Source organism: Adiantum capillus-veneris, chromosome 14 (assembly GCF_014529385.1).
Source record: "Adiantum capillus-veneris isolate H3 chromosome 14, ASM1452938v2, whole genome shotgun sequence".
Classification (NCBI taxonomy): domain Eukaryota; kingdom Viridiplantae; phylum Streptophyta; class Polypodiopsida; order Polypodiales; family Pteridaceae; genus Adiantum; species Adiantum capillus-veneris.
This window is the reverse complement of record NC_140944.1, coordinates 30,840,434-30,847,430: the sequence shown is the minus strand read 5'-3', so window position 1 is coordinate 30,847,430 and position 6,997 is coordinate 30,840,434. Positions and strand designations below refer to the sequence as shown.

The 6,997-nt window shown below is 42.5% G+C and overlaps 1 pseudogene; it reads right to left on the bottom strand.

The window, feature by feature from the left end:
- Positions 1-817: 817 nt before the first annotated feature.
- On the bottom strand, positions 818-1,757 carry LOC147442164 (uncharacterized; annotated as a pseudogene).
- Positions 1,758-6,997: the final 5,240 nt, after the last annotated feature.

Below are 6,997 nucleotides of genomic sequence, written 5' to 3'. Positions count from 1 at the left end.
AGCCCTTTGACACAAGAATGTGGTGCATCATATAAGCCCACATAGGGTAATTGTCCCCATCCAACCTGTCCTTATCAGCAAACATCTTGAACACATTTGTGTTGTTGTCAGCCATGGTAAATGCTGCACCTGATGTGAAAACTGCCTGAAAATAGGAGAAACGGAGCGGGAACAACACGTGCTATATAACACAAACCGTAGAAGACTATAAGGCACCTGTTATGCAAAAAACGGCAATGACAAAAATTATGCACAAAATGACGAAATTGCATGTGCAGACGTGCCTGGCTGAAATGAGCCCGAATCAAAAATCTGAGAAGACTAAGCTCTTCGAGCTTACCCAAAATTTTTGTCGACCTGCGAACACTTGCCAAAGCTCATTGAAATCGGAGAAAGTGAGCAGGCGTGTGCTGGAGCAACTGGCGACTAAGCCCGGGAGGACGCAACCTGCTCTGATACCAATTGTTGGAATCAGGGTTGCAGAAAAACACACACAGCTTGGAGAAGACGAAGGAAGCTCAGGGCACACAATAGAGAGTGTATTACTCAGTGTGCAATGGAAAGATAGATAGCCCTAGAGTGATGGGCATATATACAATGCTCGGGGAAAAAAACCTCCTAAAGAGGGAAAAAATGCCCGACGGTTCTAGTGTGTTCACACACATCACTACCACATGTATATGGTAACACTTTACGGTTACTTAAATGATTCCCTTGCATAAAATAGATTCTTCATTGGACAAAATTCTTGGGCAAAATATGCAAGTACTAACAAATTTTAAAAGGTATGTCTTGCAAGGGTCAAGTAGTTGCTTGCTCAAACATGTAGTTTAGAGGAGAATGACTCTATTGCATTGGCAATTTTGAAGAGAGCCAAATTTCCATCTCGTTCAAGTTATCTAGACTCACCTGCTCCAACTCAAGGCGCTTCGCATTCGGCTCTCTAGCAGCTCATACTCTTCCCTTGTGATTGCAATGAGATCTTGGTCTATCTTGGCTCGCTTTTCCTCCACATTTTCAAACACATCAACTAGTTTCACACTTGATGCCTCAAGGCCTTCCAACATTTCAGCAACTCTCCTTGGTCGACGACGCTTATGGCCACTCATTTGCTCCTTTAAAGGAGGGTCTTCATCCTTTGTACCCTTGGATTGAGCTTTGCTTTCTTTTTTGTCATCACCTAAACAACAACAAGTGCCAGCTTAAAAGAATGAAAGAAGTGAACACCCGCTTATGAAAGTAACGATGCTCCTTTGACCTACCTATGATATAATCATAAGTGTCGACAAGGATATCACCAGGTTCTATTGAACACTTAGCTCCACAACAAACCTCCATGATAGACAAAAATTGTTCAGAAAACCTTGTTGGAAGCTTTTTCCTCTTATGTTCAAAAGACTCCATGGCCCAATATGAGCTACATCCTAAAGACGTATTACGGCCATAGTCATAGATTGTCTTGAAGTCTTTCAAGACACGATTCAAACGTATCAATACATTGTTTCCATGTGTGAAAGACTCCATTTTCAGCACATTTTAAAGAAATTATATCCCAGGACTCCATCTTTGCAAGAACTTAGGAACCTTGCTTGCCTCTTTGGTATCTTCCATTTTTTTTTTGCATTGATAAGGAACTCAATTTCTTTCCAACCCTAATAAGTAGGTGTATCTCCTTTGGCACTTCTGTCTTGGAGATTGGGCTTTTGCTTGTCAATCTTTGGAGTCTTTTTGGATGCATTCTTAGGTGAAGGCTGCATCTCATATGGAATCTCATGATTAGTAGTAGAAGTTAGTTGAGACATGTTGAACTTCTTTGACTTCACCCTCTACATCACATGCACCATAGAAGCCACAAAGTGAAGACATACTATGTCCAACAACCCAACTTAAAATCATTAAATCAAATAAGAAACATGTGACAAACAAACACTATACAACATGTTTTTCGATGATAGAGAAGCAATTACCTCATGTGGCTTTCCTGGAACTTGGTTCTCAAGATCAACATTGTTTGACTTCATCGGTTTCAATCCCTGTACCGTGATGAGCTTTAGCACATCAAAACTCATGAGAACCACAAGTCTATAAAAAAGAACAAATTGTTTTGACGAATAAAACACATTCAACTATTTTCACATTAAAAAATACTTCAAAGAGTTTACTTGAGGTTTCTTTGCTGACGCCTTATTCTCAAGATCAACAATGTTTGGCTTCACCCATTTCAATCCGTGCACCATAAGAATTCTAGCAATACGTTAGGACTTGCAAAGACTCAGGTCGAATAAGAAGATGTAGTTGTCTTCACCAATAAAACGCCTGTCCTTATGTACATATAAGCAAAACTATTACCTGGACTCTCTTAGATGCAACGTCCTATAGTTTCATTCCACTAAAATCCATAGGTCGTGAATAACTAGACATGGAAACATTTGATAAAGGTGTAAAGCTATTTACTTCGCTATCTTCGGAGTCTTGGGCATCATTGGGTGTAGAATTCATGGGTTTCTTGGTACAAGCTTGCTTTTTTCCAGAATCGTTCAATTGCAAGCTTCAATTCTTGGCAAGGAATTCACTACAAGAGGTTGTGTGCTCTTGTGACGCTTTTAGCGACGGAAATACATTGGGCTTTTATAACCCCCGGCATCGCTACTAGCATCGATACATGAACGTCGCTATAAGCATCGCTATGCCAGTCGCTATATGCGTCGCTATAAACGTCGCTATATAGCGATGCCTATAGCGACGATAATAGCGACGCTGCAGAGCCATCTATAGTGACGCTTATAGCGACGCTGCAGAGCCTTATATAGCGACGCCCGAGAGGAAATTTTTTTGGTGGGGCAGGGCATTCAATCAACCATATTGAATGTTTCATACATATTCTTCACCTTTGAAAAAAAGTGCAAAGGTAGATATAGACCCAAAATAGTCACCCACAAGACAATATAACCATTAACTCCATCATCCATAGTACGTATTGTTTGGCAAATAAAAATACAAAGTGACAAGTGTGAATTGATGAAAGTAAATCAATGACAATTGTACACATAGGAAAAATCACTTGATTGTTAAACTTTGTAAATGTAATAGTTACAAACCATTGTCATTATTTAAAAAATATACATGGTTTTCAAAATGACGTATAAAAGTCGTCTCATGATACATAAGCTATGACAAAAAGAAACTAATGCTATCTAGCTATGGTTAAACTGACATCGTTTAATCAGACGTCTCATCGCGTCCAAGCGGCGTATTTGTCGGATTCTGCAAAAAAAAATCAATAAGACAGCTTTTTGTAAGTATAAACATATAGCGACGTTTATAAAACAATACAACAAATAGAAAAGAATAAACCCTAATACTGACCATGCCGCCGTGAGAACTCAGAATATCTATAAGGGCATTTAAGCCCTTCCTGCCTGTGTACTCACGCTCGTACAGTGTGGGATCACGTCCTGTCATCGTCCACTGTCAAAACATACAAAGAATTTATTATGTTAGAATTTAAAAACCCATAAACCCTAAACTATCAAACATAGAGATCAATGCGAAAACACTTACAAAATCGGCCTCAAATGATGCCCACCCGCCGCTCCCCAAGTGGTGCGAGCTTCCTGCCTCTACTCACGCTCTCGCTGCCTCCTTTTGTTGCTTCCACTTGTCGAGATTCTCGCGCACTGCGTTCTTCGCATTCTTCCAATCTTCTTTGGCCAGCAAATCTGGTCTGTTCCACCCATGCTTGATTTCTTTTTGCACTTCAAAACGCTTGTGCTTGCAGTATTCACGCATTTGAACCTTCATCACGTCTTCATTGAAACGGTCCTCCCGTTTTGGAACGAGAAACTCGTCATGAAGCATGTTGATGACTCTGTCTTTTAATTCATTCGGTACTTCACTCCAGGTGTTTAGTACGTAGTGTCTAAACACCTGAGAGCAAAGATCGCGCATGCGCAAAATCACCTTCTTGCCTTCATCATCCAAGATGATGCCGCCGCCGCTGAAGTCGACGGAGTAAGCAAGCCCTCTCGTCGCTGACGCGTGAACCTGGGTGTCCCGGCAGGGGTCTCTAGTGGCGCGTCAACGGGGGTTCGGAAGTCAGGTGTCTCCACTGGAGTCTGAGCCCCGAAGCGAGAAGTGTCCACTAGAGTGACTCCTGGAGGAGTAGCTAGTGGTGTGTAGCTCCTAGGAACGGCAGTCAGCCGCGCAAAACCTGGTGTCGATGGCGATGCCGTGGCTCGTGTTGGGACGGGCAAAGAAGGGGAGGGTGAAGAGCTTGCTTTGCATCCTCATATTGTGAAATCCACTTTTGCATCACTGGATTGTGAAGCATGCAAAATCGGTTGATTTTAGCCTCTAGATCTTTCGTCATCTTCTTCTCAACACCGAGATTGCACATGACAATCCCAGATATGTGCTCATCATCTATGGTTCGCCATAGCGTGTCTCGGGCTTTATCAAATCCGTCTAGCCACTCTCCAATGTACACTAGGGACTCTGATACCAGCCAACCTTTTGCCATGCTACCCTCCGGGCGTGCCTTCTGACGCACATATCCCTTGAGCGTTTTCATGAAACGTTCTAAAAAGAACATCCATTTGGAATGTACTGTCCTAGCTATTTCCACCTCATCAACTATGTGAACAAGAAGATGCACCTGAATGGTTAGCATGGTAGTAGGAGAATGTTTCTCAAACATGCACACAACCTCCGCAGTGTTTAGTTTGGCGAATGGTATGGAGTCTACGTTGATCTCCTTTTGTGAGATCAATTGCACCAACTTTGCAAGTTTATAGATTGTGTTACGGACGTCAAGAGACAAACATCCCTCAATGGAAACCGGTAAAATAAACTGCAAAACACGTGCAACAATGATATTAAATTCCACACACGCATTTGTTACACAATTCCCACTATGAACATACCTGACACATTTTATGCCAGTCGTGTGACTTCAAACCGGTAAACTTTCCTTCTTTAGTAAAACACGTTCGGAGCGAGTGCATTACGCCAGTGGGGGTCCGCAAAGATTGAATGGTCTCTTTTACTTTGCGTTCTTGGGCTCCTGTGAAAATCCATGGTGCTTTAGGGAGTTTTATCGATCCATCGGACGCTATTTGCGGCCAATATTGCTCCATACGATCCACATTTCTAAGGTCAACTCTGGCTCCCAAAGTATCTTTCTTGCTGGTCAGATGGTCCCATAGTAAATTACCCACATTCTTGAATATGTGCATTGGATCGAGCAAGTGATTGATCATGAGTCGGGGCCAGTATGGTAACTCGTACCATAGAGATAGTCTCTTCATCCCTGGGGGCAATCCGTCATCACACATTTCCTTCTGCTCTAACCATGCTTGTGCAGACATTCTCGGTGGCTCTCTTCCCAAAAACCGTCGTATAACACATGATTCTCTGGAAGATACGCTTGATGACCTTCGTAGATTTGCTTCTTCAATGAGGGCGCCCTACGTGCATTCAGTTTAGGTCCACATGTGACACATGCTGTGTATCCGCTTGTTTGAAGCCCTACATGTATACACATGATAATAGATCAGCTTGAGAAAAACCAAGATTTACAGTGTCTGAGTGAGGAGCGTAAATAGATCATCTAAGCATTCTGTTAGTCCGGGATAGTCATGCATGGTCCACATTAGAATGCCTCTGATCAAAGCATTCCGTCAACCTGTGTGTCGGCTCATATCCACCACTTCTATGCCAATCCACAATTGTTGTAGCTCTTCCAATAGTGGACGAAGATACACATCCATATTCTTCACTTTATATCGCCCCGACACAATCAAGCTTAGCCATAGGTGCCCCTTCTTCGTAGTCAACCATGGGGGAATGTTGTAGTTGACGCGATGACAACGGGCCATACACTGTAAGATGTTGATCTTTGACCAAATGGATTTACACCATCCATAGCCAGGCCTAAGCACAAATTTTGAGCTTCCCTGGCAAAATCCGACCATGTTCCATCTATATGTTTCCAGGCTGCACAATCTGCAGGAATCTGTAGCACACCATCCGAAGATTTATTCTCCTCATGCCATGATGCTAGGGCGGCCATGGACTTACATTTGAAGAAATGCTTGATGCGAGGAAGTAGAGGAAAATGTCGCAAAACCTTTTGCGAAATTTTTGTTCCGTGGAGATCTACTCGATATCTCTCGGAATCACATTTCGGACACTTCTCCATGTCTATGTATTCCCCTCTGAAAAGAATGCAGTCATTAGGACAAGTGTGAATCGAATTGTAATCCATCCCCAAGTTTCGCAAAATCTTTCTTGCTTTCTCTCGGGAATCTGGCATCACATTATCAGCTCGTAGTATGTGCTCTTTGAGCAATCTACACATCATGAAAATACAATACAATTGTGTAAAAATCTATCAGATCATTATACATTTAGAGTTTTATTAAAGTAAACTAATTGTAATAGATCACTTGAAAAGCGCTGTGACGCTAGTGTCACTCCATCCAAACTTTGTCTGCATGTTGAGTAGAACCAGGAGCGCTTTCAATCTAGACACACGTGCTCCATTATACAATGGTGTATCGGCTTCACTTTTCATATCGTCATGGATAAGCCTTTCTGAATCCATGATCGTCTCGATCATTTCACCAATCTCGGGCTCAAACATTGCCTCGTTGGGAATGTGGTCTGCATGATCATCCCCCGCGCTGTCAGAGGCTACATCTTGTGGCCTCACATATGCTGCTTGACCAAAGCACCTGCGAACACGTCTATTGGGTTGCAAGATTGCTGGCTGTTGGCCAGCGTCAGAGTCCGATGAGTAATAATTGGCAACAAATCGATCTATAATAGATGGATCGAACTCGCCAAATTTGCGAACGTGCTGCAAAGAAACGCGTCTAGTCTGCCGCACAGCATGCTTGCAATGATTACAAGGACATAAGATCCTTGTTGAGAGATAGGTGTTTCGATTGGACGGCCCCACATCCTCGTCACTACTCATAATGAGGGTAAAAATGCT